The sequence below is a fragment of the Epargyreus clarus genome, unplaced genomic scaffold, assembly GCF_041222505.1.
Source record: "Epargyreus clarus isolate Ecla_fem2 unplaced genomic scaffold, WU_Ecla_fem_2.2 ptg000002l, whole genome shotgun sequence".
NCBI classification, from domain to species: domain Eukaryota; kingdom Metazoa; phylum Arthropoda; class Insecta; order Lepidoptera; family Hesperiidae; genus Epargyreus; species Epargyreus clarus.
Genome location: NW_027332210.1, coordinates 2197544 through 2211073, shown reverse-complemented (window position 1 = coordinate 2211073; position 13530 = coordinate 2197544). Strand labels below are relative to the sequence as shown.

Sequence of the window (13530 nt, the reverse complement as noted above, 5' to 3'; positions counted from 1 at the left end):
GGCCCAACAAAGGGCGTTCAGAGCAACAACCTAGGGCCTTAGCCGGTAGGAGTCCGGCATATTCTATTCGTTGCTCCCGCAGCTGAGAGAAACCCATGTAGGGCAGCGGAGAGAAACCAATGAATTTAAAATTAGTTAATCCCAACCGAATGAACTGTGATTTTGATTATATGGTTTCAAATTTATAGGGTAGGTACTAATAACAAAAAATAATTATATTTTTTTTATCTATCTGACCCTCTGTCTGTTTCTTACCTTGGTTTGTTCCTACTAAACCCGACTAGACCGATTTCGACGGGACTTTCACTGGCAGTTAGCTGATGTTATAACGAGTAAAAAAAGCTATTTTATTTTAGAAAAAATAATTTGGGTTCCGTGAAAAAATCAAAAGGTATGCAATCTTCAGAGATTTAGGTACTTACACTTTTTATGACATTTATTTATATACAAAAATACACCATAACAAGCGGAAGGTTAGTATCAACAAAATATAAATCAAGCCCAATCATCAAGTCTATGAAGTTTAATAATATAATGTGGATAAATTGAAAAATAGCACATGATAATAAAGTGGCTTGAAATAGCATATAATGCGAATATAAGCACTTCCAGGTAAATTGTTGGGGTTCTCCTCATTTATCGGTAAATATCATATATCGGTACAAAGCAGTGATAGATTAGTAGAAACTCGGTTTCTAAATCGTTTGGGTCCGAAGTTGGAACCCAGGCACGCACCTCTGATTTTTCACTGTTATGTGCATACATAGATTAGTAAAGATACTTCGACGCCTTGAAATTGAACGAGGCCACAAACGGCTTATTTTAGTAAGTTCTTTTTTTGAATTCTTGACAAATAAAAACATTTTTAGAGAAAATTTACGAATAAATAACAAATACTGCGTAATTTACGTAATAAATAAATAATTATTTCAAATATGTTAGGGACATTTTAGCACGGAGACGTGGCAAAACTTTTTTACGCAACTACATATTTCAATTCTCAAAACTGGGTACATTTTTTTGTTAGGAGTGAGTAATCTTTACTAATCTATGTGTGCATATTAGAAATTAATTATCACTTGCTACAAAAATAAAGGAGAATATAATGGGAAATCCTTTAAACCTGTGAGTTCTTTAAAACTAAATGATTTTAAAGGTGTGTGAACTCCACCAATTCGCACTTGGCCACCGCGGTGGACTGTTGCCCAAACCCTCTCATTCGAGAGACTCGTGTAATGGAAGACATTTGTAATGGAGACTAAAACCTCTCTTGATATCCTCTAAGATCCTTTAGACACTGGAAAATGAACAGGAAAGGAAGGAAAAGGAAGAAATGAACCGTAATTTTATTGTAATGTATTTTCGTTACCTACAACCGTTACCTATGAACGGTAATATTATAATTGTTTACAAATATTTGTACGTCATTCGATGACGGTAAATGAGGAGAGACTCAATGGCGACATCGACATTGAACTTTGTCGACACGTGGGAATGCCGTTAGGACAACGTCACATCGTTACGAGTATGTGGATGCTTGCCAAATATTGTGTTGGTTCGTGTACAAAGTGTTCGTTGCATTTTTTAGGGATCGTTCCCAAAGGCAAAATGGTACTCTATTATCCCTTTGTGTGGTAAGGGAGAAATTCTTTTCCGAGGCGTTCAAACTTAGTTCTCAGGAATGGCGGCGCATCTGTGCTGACCTTAGGTAGGGATACCTAATCCTATCCGGGATTGTCCATGTGCGGCCACTTACCACCAGGTGGGCTGCCTGCTCGTCTACTACTCTTATTACAAAAAAAGTCGCGTCTGTCCGTCTGTCACAGGTATCTCTTGAACCGTATAAGATAGACATGTTAACATAGCGTGTAACTATTGCAGCTTTAACAAAAATATAGTAAAAATAAATAAAGTTAAAAATAAATCGGAAATTAAACGAAATGTTTTTTATGCACGGAACAATAGTTTTATGTTCCGTAATTTCAGTAATTGTACAATTTCAGTAATTGTACAATAATATTATGTAAATAGTGTTGTGCCTCAATTGTGCCTCAAAATTTATTTTCCTAGACTATCGACTACTGGAATACGATCGAAAGAAAATTCAACACGAAATTTTCTTTATTTATCATTATTATATTTAATTGGAAAACACATAATTATGTTGGAATGTGATGCTGTTACATTAAAAGGGCCAAAGGTCTGTGGGAGTGGCTTATCTAAATAAAACATGGGACGATTATCACGCGATTATAATTATAATAAATTTTAAATAGGTACCTATTTCCAGCATATACATTGTATGTTAAAATAGCATAAGGGCTGGGCAATCACACGTCAATTGTTTTGACGTACCGTCAAAATACGTCAGTTTTGCGTCATGATAAATTTGTTTACATAAAAGTAATCAAAAATACATTATTATAAAAATGCCTAACTACCCGAAAATTCTTAACCGAAGATGGAAAAAAACAAATGCTCAATAATGAAATTAAAATATTATAATGGAATTTTAAGTAAATGGTCATTGCTACCCTTCAATATCTATAAGCAATTCTATATAGAACAGGGTTTTTACCTAAAACTGATCACAGATGCGATACCATTCCTCATGGAAAATGTTTGCCTTATATTAAGGCCAGCTGACATCCTTCCGCCAAAACGCAGAACTGTTTCTGGCTTGTAGTAGCTATGCAGGTTTAAATCGGTTTAATGTGAGATCACCCTAAAATGCTTACAACCTACACTACTCTACTTACATAATTTATTGTTGGTAGGGTCACCATTCATTTGAAATATATTGAAGTAGGTACTAGCTGACCCGGCAAACGTTGTGTTGCCATATAAATAAAAAAAATGTTAAGGGTGAACAACCCTTATCACTTAGGGGTATGTAAAATAGATAGTAGCCGATTCTCAGACCTACTGAATATGCATATAAAATTTGGTGAAAATCACTAAAGCCGTTTCGGAGGAGTACGGTAACTAACATTGTGACACGAGAATTTTATATTGAAGTATAATTCTGTAATAATTTTATTTGCCGTTAGTTTCTATGCAAAATTTATTTTACATTTGAAGACAATTGAAGGCAAACGACCAAGTGGAAAGTGTTGGACGTACCTGAAATAGTCACAGGTGCGTTGATATAAACTAAGTTGGGATCCTCGTGTTACTATTTCAGTCTCCCTTACCACACCCGGCAAACCAGAACACAGCAGCGCCACATCATTGTTACTCGTATAAGGCAGAAACCACTACTGATGTTTTTACCACTTTTTTGCATACGTCGTCAATTGGCCGACAGCTGGACACAGATGTCTTGAAGCGTGGAAGATTTAGGTCATAATCCACCATGCTGGCTAAGCGCGGCTCCGTGATGCGGATTGATCTACTTCATACTTTGAAAAGTATTTTTTAAAAGTATTTTCAGGCGTGTAAGTTTCTAAAGATGCGAAAAATAAAAGCCTGAATTTCAGGCACTAGGTTATCACAGCTTATACATTATTTTTCGTATTATTAAAATACAATCAGTCAAATATAAATGTGTGTCAATTACATGCAGCGTAACTCATTAAGATACATTATCTGTACGATCTTGTACTTGTTGTTATTTATTAAAAATATAAAAAATAAGCTGTAGCACTACCATGAGTTGGCATAGAAACGCCACTATAGAAATTGTAAATAGAAAACTATTGTCATTTTGCTAGTGAATAACATATATCGTTACGGTATTTCTTGACAACGTCTGTCAAATTAATGACTCAGGGGGCCGAATTTGTATGGCAATGACATTCGCTAGAATTTGATTTCGATAGGTTTTTTACGTATCGAGTTACGTAGTGGCTCACACTACGGATTTTTTATTCTACGAGTAACCACCAGAGGCGCTGTACAATTTTTCATACATTTATTTTACGCAGTCGCTAGCGAGTAATACTTTTGTAAACTCATGGTAGTGCTACTGTTCTAATCCAGTAACGAGACAACAAAGAATATTCTAGTTTTTTTTGAGTCTCTTTAGCAAAATATTTGTCATGCGAAGCTGTAGTTTTTGGACAAAGAGAATTCTTCTTTTGAAGATTAATTTATTTTAAGAATTATTAATGTTTTGTTATAATTAAAGAATAACAAATGTTTTAATACCTATTGAAACTTCGTGTACGTGTAGGTATGTAGATTAGTTACAAATTAATTTCAAGATATTTTTTAATTGTATTGTGATAAATATTTAAAAAATAGCTTAACAATTTTTCACATTTATATGTCAGTGACAGAGGTCCTTCGACTTCGGTGGCATCACTGCCACACCCGTTTCTGCTTAATAATAGTACTATTAAACGCTGCTGTGTTCCGCTTTGAAGGGTGTGGTAAGGGAAACATACTTATCTGAAGCGTTCCAAGCACAGATTCCAACTTGCTCCACAGGGTTAGCAACGCTACCTTAGGTAAGACTATTCTTATCTGGGGTTGACATAGATTAGTAAAGATACTTCGCCGCCTTGAAATTGAATGAAGCCACAAATGGCTTATTAGTAAGTTCTTTTTTTGAATTCCTGACAAATAAAAACATTTTTAGAGAAATTTTACGAATAAATAACTAATACTGCGTAATTTACATAATAGATAAATAATTATTTTAAATGTTTTAGGGACATTTTAGCATGGAGTCGTGGCACAATTTTTTTACGCAACTATTTCAATTCTCAAAACTAGGTACATTTTCTTGTTAGGAGTGAGTAATCTTTACTAATCTATGGGGGTTGATTACATATGTCCATGGGCCGCAGTAGCCACTTACCATCATGTGGACTGCATGCTCGTCTGCTACTCTTATATTATAAAAATCATTGTCACCCTAATACAGTTAACTCCGCAAAACAAGTTCACAATGACGATAAAATAATAATCATCAACGTAATTATTCCCTTGGATAAATTTTTCCATCATTTCACGCTCTTTAAACTTATAATTTTAATGGTCTTTTTCGAATTTAATGCTTAGAAATTACTGCTTAAGTCATATTTTTTTGGATTAACTTTATCTGCTTAAGTCATACTTTTTGCTAAATTTTTTAAATCAATATCTTTAAAATAAAAAAAGTATAAAATTAGGTACAAGCTGACCCGGCAAACGTGTTGCCATATAAATAAAATAATATTAAGGGTGAACAACCCTTATCACTTAGGGGTATGAAAAATAGATAGTAGCTGATTCTCAGACCTACTGAATATGCATATAAAATTTGGTAAAAATCGGTAAAGTCGTTTCGGAGGAGTACGGTAACTAACATTGTGACACGAGAATTTTATATATAAGATTTTAAAACCAAAAACCTACCTTAAAATATAGCATATGTCACTCCACAATTTAGACCAATCCAACAAGACTAGACTCCTCTACATTGCTACCTGAGGTCGGCCACAGATGTACCGCTACCCTAGAGCACTAAGCTGAAACGCCTCGGAAAACTATGTCTTCCTTACCACACCCTTCAAATCAGAACACAGCAGCGTATAACACTGTTATTCTGTAGAAATAGGTTTTCTTTTTGTTTTTTTTTTATATTAAAAAAAAAGGTGTGGCGGTGGTACTTGGTCTACCGCCTTACGTGCGTACATATACTTTATACAAATACTTTAGTGTCCTTGGATCACCTATAATCACAAAGGTATTCGTGATATACTGACATACTTATCTAAAAAATATTGAACGTCATTGCGGCATTTTGATTGCAGATCCATAATATATTTGATTAACAAATTTCGAAAACAATTATGATATGAATGAGGAAAAAATTCCACTGTTATGATAATTACTTGCTAGAGGTAATCTATATCAATTGTTATCGATACAAATTATCGATAAAATTTTCCAATCACTAATGTAAGTTGGCTATCAACGTCATCATTCCGCGAGATGATAATGATAATGTTGATAATTGGACATAATTTTTATGCCATTTTTTTTTTTTTTATAATATAGGAGTAGCAGACGAGCATGCAGTCCACCTGATGGTAAGTGGCTTCTGCCACCCATGGACATCTGTAATACACCCCAGATAGGATTAGATATTCCTACCTGAGGTCGGCCACAGATGCGCCGCTAACCCTGAGGACTAAGCTGGAACGCCTCGGAAAAGTCTGTCTCCCTTACCACACTCTTCAAACCGGAACACAGCAGCGCCTAACACTGCTGTTATTAGGTAGGAATAGGTGTGGCGGTGGTGCCACCGGAGTCGAACCTTTGTGGTTCGACTCCGGTTCTACCACCTTCAAAATGGTAGATTTAGAAGGTAACACGTAGCAATCTGTTAGTCCTACATGATTTTGAATGATCATTATTTTGGATTTCTTCCCGGAATGTAGAAGCTGACATTCTTAACGCTTATTTACTGAAGTGTTTTTGACTTTTTTCTTCGATTTTTAATTTATTAATCTGACAGCATTTTACATCATAGGTAAATTGACCCACCCTGATTTTTTTTGAATCGCATCAAAATATAACGACTTCGCTCGTAGAACGATCAAATTTAGTCAGAAAGAGCACTGTATTTGTATTTTTAGTATTTTATAACAACAGCTAAGTAAAAATACATCATGAAAATTTAAAGTGTCTGTCTGTTACGGTTCAACCATAGATTAGTAAAGATTACTCGCTCCTAACAAGAAAATGTAATCTTTTGACAATTGTCACTGTCATCGATTTTCGTGTTTGAAAAATATTAAAAAAAATAGTTTTTAGATCATTTACGAATGATACGATATTTCTTCGCACTTTTCCTTCGATTTCGTGTCTTAACCACGTCTTAACATTGTTCCACGTAAATTTCACCATGACAGTCATTAAACGGCTCACGGAATTGTCAGCCGTTTAAGTCATTTAATGGCTTCCTTCAATTACAAGGCGGTGAGATATCTATTTTTATCTATGGGTTAAACAGATAAAGCTAAAAATTCCGAAATATTACTTAGTAGTTTCTTAATACTTAGTGGTTTCTTTTATGCGAACCCCATTTATTTTCCAACCTTTTTATTTTTAGAATTTGTTGTTATAGTGGCGCCATTAATTCATAATCTGTAAAAAATCAAGTGTCTATCTATAAAGGTTCTAGAGATATAGCCCTGTGGCAGACGGACAGACAGCGGAGACTTACTAATAGAGTTTTAATCTTTTGTGTATCCATCTGCCTTTGGAAGTTACACTCATATTACTGAAATATGGGATGGATAAAGATAAGTGTCACTTATCTATTAATATTTAATGCCGCGCCCATTCCGCAGTGGGTGTGTATAAATAAAAGTAATTGGCAGGTCAGTAGCAATGACAGTGACAAACAGATAAACACAGCGTGTACTTAAACGTGGTTATTTGTTTGTAATCAACAAAAAAAATATAAGACCATAAAAGAACATAGGGTATATCAGGGTATTCGACCGAATATTGGCGTATATAGCGTATTGAGAGTTTGTACTTCCCCTTAGCATAAACGAAAATATTCGAGTAATTTTCAAAGCGTTCGTAAGGGGCGGCAAGGTTTCAAAGACTTGTTATATAATAAATGGACGGCAGTAGCCTTTTTAACACGCTTTTTTATATTTATAGCTTGTTTATTTTATAGCTGCTTGTTGCTTTATTTATTTTATAGCTTGTTACTTGTGAGCCGCTGTAACTAGCTCCATATAGAAAAGGGGTTCTGCCTGAAGTAGATCACAGATGATCGCCACTCCTGAGGATAAAGATGGGTACCTCATTTGTAAGTCAGCCGGCATCCACATTTTCTACCAAATGTAAGAATGCTTAACGTTAGATATAGGTAGCAGTGGTACCTCCCTGGTCGAGCTCTACTGTTTCTACCCCTCATCCACTCAAGCCATGGAGGTACAGGTACGTATTACATAGAAATATAGGTGTGAAGTTACAACTCTAGTTGTAATGCCGGCTACATCTCTTGGTATCTAAAATAAACATTGTCTATTTCTGGATGCAATATGCAGAATCATGTCGATTCGATGCAATAAAGTTTATTCCGCGATGCAAGTAATTTTCCGACCCAAAATTATATTTAAATTCAAATATTTTGCACATGCGTTGCGAGCGCATAGTAAAAAAAAATTAATTCTACCATATTTTTTATTACTTTAAACATTTATATTTAAAAAATAAAAACAAAGTTTTTATAACGTAATTTTGTTTTTCGTATTGTTCTCAAAAAACCCTTTACCTTATTTAATAATATTTTTTATACACTCCCATATCCCCCACATGGGAGTGCAAAAAAATATTTAGACTGCCATTGTGTGGCGTCCGCTATTTGTATTTTAGGATGACACGTAATCATACATTGTCATCCAAATCCAGATTAATAAGGAAATATGAGTTGTGTAGAAAAATACTATTTTATCTGCCACGATACGTGGTTGCCACGTGATACTTCTGCCCGTCTATACCTATGTCTGTATGAGGACCTATTATCACACCTGTATAGTCAAATGGCAGTGATAGCCTAGTCGTTGAATTTCGACCTCTCGATCGAGGGGTCTGAGGTTCGAATCCCAGGCAAAACCCCCTGATTTTTTAAAGTGATATGCCTATTACAAATTAACAATCACATGCTTTAATGATGAAGGAAAACATTTTGAGGAAACCAACACAACTGAAAAATTTATAAAAAAATCTTAAAGGTATGTGAAGTCTGCCAATACGCACTTGGCCAGCGCGGTGGACTATGGCCTAATCCTTCTCATTATGAGAGGAGACCCGTGCCCAGCAGTGACGGTAATGGGTTGATGACACGGCGACGTGGTCAAAACGGGTCACGCCATTTCTATGGTTACCTATTCTGTGGTCGACAGTTAATAGAATACGTGTTTGATAGGCAGCGAGTCGAAGATTAAGTGATAAAATGATAGCTCCTATCAGATATAATGATGCTATGTAAATATTTAAATTTATTACAAGATAAACGTGTTCTATTGGTATTGTTATATTACTCTGATACTACAAATTTTATATTATTTTGTCGGAAACGTGCTATCATGTCATTTTTATAAGCTTTTATTTAATTTGTTACTTCGTATACAGGGTGATTGTTTTTTAAAGGGCCTGAATGGCGAAATTCCAAAACTACATGGATACGTAAAAATACTAAAGGATGCTGAAAGAAAATTAAAATTGCATCATTGACTTTTTTTAATATTCCTTAGAGGGGAATTCAACGGTTTCATTTAATATTGCGGCCAATTTTTTTTATGCATCCCATAGATTAGTAAACATTACTCACTCCTAACAAGAAAATGTACCCAGTTTTGAGAATTGAAATAGTTGCGTAAAAAAGTTGTCGTAAAAATGTTAATTACGCAGTATTAGTTATTTATTCGAAAATTTTCTTTAAAAATGTTTTTATTTGTCAAGAATTCAAAAAAAGAACTTACTAATAAGCTGTTTGTGGCTTCATTCAATTCCAAGGCGGTGAAGTATCTTTACTAATCTATGATGCATCCCCACAATATGGGGCTTACAAATAAAATAATTTTCTGAGATCAAATAAAATGCTCACAATGTTTTTTAATTACATTTATTTTTTGTAATAGCAACATTCAAATTGCAATAGGAAATAAGACAATGCTATACTAAGCAATTCCATGTTGACATTCATTATGTAACGCCGCAACAATGCATAATCAGCATGATCTATATAATGACTGATAAAAATAAGCCATTATGTCACGGAAATAGCAAATGAGGCCTGATGTTTAGTGGCTTCTGCTGATTGTGGACATCTATCAACCCCAGTACCCTTACCATGAGTTTTTACGTTTCGACAAATATGACTGTTTTGGTATTTGTTTACGTATTGGCCCATACGATTTCCAATCAGCGCCCCTAGTGGATTGTATCGGAACTATAGTGTCAGTAACGTAACATTAAATGTCTAAATTGACAAAATGGCGCTTTATTTTTTGTCTCTCTTATTTGCGAACATGTGAGGCAGACAGAAAGACTTGAGCACTTACTTATTGTTACGTTTACTCAGTCTACTGAAGCAAACGGAACAGAATAATGGATTGAGTAAACGTAACATAAAATTGTGGGATGTTTTGAAAACTCATGGTAAGGGTACAGATAGGATTGGAGCAAAGTTGTTTTAGCTCCGTAACTGAAACTATCTGATATCCGAAAAAAAATCTAAAACTATAACCAAATCCGATGTAAAGTTTGTATTTCGCATATAGGCGGAATTTAAATGCGACAAAGTTACATTTAAATAAACAATTATAATAGTCGAAAGCGTGTCTTTGTAAAACAATCACATCATTACCTATTTGTATTTTATTTGTTTTTGCAATTCCATGAAAATCGTCGCTGCAATCTATAACAATTGGGTTTAATTATCGGATAATCCGCAATTATTTTATATTCGTAACCGTACCGTCCCTGTATGGGTGCTTTCAGCCGCGGGGGTAGAGTAGGTAGAGGGTATACCGGATTCCTACAGACAAAAACCCCATGGTGTTCCTCTGGACGATCTTTTTCGGGACCAATAGCACTTGTCCGCGGTCTCGACAGGAAAGATTAGACCTCGATCTCATGACGTAAGGACGGCCAAATATGCCAAAATTAAAATTTGTAGATTTTTTTAATAAAACCAAGTATTTTATTAATCTATATAATAACAATAATAATATACTTAATATAGAATTAAAATAAACTAAAATTGTAGTATTTCATTCCAAGAATTCGTCATTTTAAATTTCATTAATCGAATAATGAAGAAGAAAAAAACTGATATAAAATTGACATTGTTTAACTCAATTACATGAATGAAAACTAAAATCATCACCGATTTTTTTTTGTTCAATATATAAGGAATTTCTATCCGACTTATATCTAGGTACATTTTTTATTGTATTGTTATTGTAAATACACTTATTATATACCTATAATTTTATTGCTGAATCGATAACTGTGAGGTTATCGTTATCTGATAGGGTGTTATTAAAGACATAAATATCATGTAGATATACCTGATCCGTGGGGCAATTGAAATTAATCTTCAGTACTCTTTGGTCTATTGATTTCACTATCTGTGTTTTGAACCATTCAGATGTGAGATATTATAAAAAACGACGAAATGAAAGAGGCCGTCCTACTCTATGGCATTTTGCCTCCAGGGGTAAGGTATGCGGGCCTAGAGGCCTTACCCGGAAAATTCTTACGGGCATAACAGGATTTGGAGGTCTGAAGGCCCTGGTGTAAATTATTTTCCAAAAAAAAATACTACTAACAAATAAAATAATTCAAACAAAGAATATAGTAATTAGTAAAATTGTGAATACTGTTTAAACAAAAAAAAATATATTTACTGATCCGTCGAAATTTGATAATTTTAAAATTTGAATAAACATATTTAAATGTGTCTATTGTTGGGCCCCACTCTTGAGTGCCCCAGGGCAGTAGCACCGCTTGCTTATCAAATTCGGCAAAATACCTCAAGTGGGGGTATGTCCAAGTGCTGCATTGCCACTTACAATCACGTGGATTGCAAGCTCATCTACTACTTATATAATATACAAAAATTCTTTTCCTTTTGAGGGACCTTCAAAATACCTCAAAATCACTCTCTTTTACAGAAAAAATAATGATAGAGATAATATGCATATTTGAGACAGATCGTACGTGCCTATCTTTGTATTATGAAACAACTATCGATTAGATCTTATCTGATTAAGATTTTGCACATTCATGATAATAATGCATCATTAATTTTAATAATTGGCCAAGTGCAATTCGATCTCGTCCATGGGTTCCGTCTCATCCAAATTCTTTTATGTGCCTAATTGGTATCACAAGTAATATAAAGTATGTAGGTACATATGAAAATTTATAGTGTACCTTTTAGGGTTATATAGATAAACCGAAATACTTAAGTGTGGTTTTATGTGGAACCGTCATTATTTTCATCATAATATACATTCTGTAAAATGTATCTTTAACGGTTTAAGAGGTAGGTACTGTAGGTAGAGTCCTGTGTCAGACGGACAGATAGCGGAGGCTTATAGGATTGTATCATTAACCTTTGAATACGGAATCCTAAGAACGAAATCTATCTATCTCTCTATAAACTAAGGAAATATTAAGCTTAGTATTTTATTTTAATTAATTTAGATCCTACAGTTTTTAAGTATTTCCAAACCATACAATGCATTTTTTTATACATTATTACCTTTAATCTCACTATTAATTTTCAACCAATATCTAACGATAACATGCAGATTAACAACCGTTTATACGCAGTTATGTTTTGATCTTATAGTAAATATTTCTATATTGTACTATACTGTTAATATAAACATTAGTCGTGATACATGTAAAATCTATTGAAAGTAAACACTATCAATAAATATAAAATATTATTATTTATACTAGTAAGATTTATGCGGCCTTAGTATAAGAACCAGAGGCTTCATTTTCAGGAAAATGACTAATTTTGCAAAGTTTATACGCGTAAAAGAAATTTTGTGTTTTGACTCCGAAATATGTGTACCACTACCACATATTTCTATCTAATAACATTGGTTTTAAGGATTGTTGCGTTCCGCTTTGAGAGTGTATAGGAGACATAGTTATCCGTGACGTTCCAACGTAGTCCTCAGGGGGTAGAGACGCATTTTTGGCCAACATCAGGTAAGAATCTAATCTTATCTAGGGTTAATAACAGATATCTAACAGCGGAAGTAGCCAATTCACATATATCCATGTTAAAAATGATGTCTAATTCGCTTCGATCACTAATAAGAACAATTCGCCATAGACTGTAGTCTAAAATTCTAAACCCGTTTTCAATCTTATAAGAGCCGTGCCCAGCAGTGGGAAAGTAATGAGTAGATTATAATGTTATGTCTCCGTAGCTGATTTATGATATTAAGTTCAAAATGTTAATTAGGTCAATGTTAATATTAACCTTATTATAGAGATTATGTTAAGTTATACAAATCAAAAATATAAGTAAAGTAATTATTGAACAAATTGGTAAATTTAAGTAATGTTACGAATGTAAGTAAAATCGATGTATAGTGTAGACGGGTTATCGCAAAAACAATTTCATGAAATATAAAAACGACTTTGAAATTAGCTACGCTGATATATTTATACAAATACTAGCTGACCCGGCAAACACAACGTTTGCCGGGTCAGCTAGAATAAATAAAAAAATATAAATAAAAAAATGTTAAGGTTGAACAACCCTTATCATTTAGGTATGAAAAATAGATAGTAGCCGATTCTCAGACCTACTGAAAATGCATATAAAATTTGGTGACAATAGGTAAAGCCGTTTCGAAAGGGAACGGTAACTAACATTGTGACACGAGAATTTTATATATAAGATTTGTTTAAAACCATGTTTTATAAGAATTGAAAGTGTTTGCACATATGTATAAGTGAGATTTAGAAATCGTGAATGTCTTTTCGTATTAGAAATTAATTATTTGCTTTGATTGTGAAGGAAAACATCACGAGGAAACC

General features: G+C 33.9%; 1 protein-coding gene across 1 annotated transcript in view; it reads right to left on the bottom strand.

The window, feature by feature from the left end:
• LOC140745835 (facilitated trehalose transporter Tret1) overlaps window positions 1-13530 on the bottom strand; it is a 45998-nt gene that overhangs the window by 10716 nt on the left and 21752 nt on the right. The window lies entirely within an intron of this gene.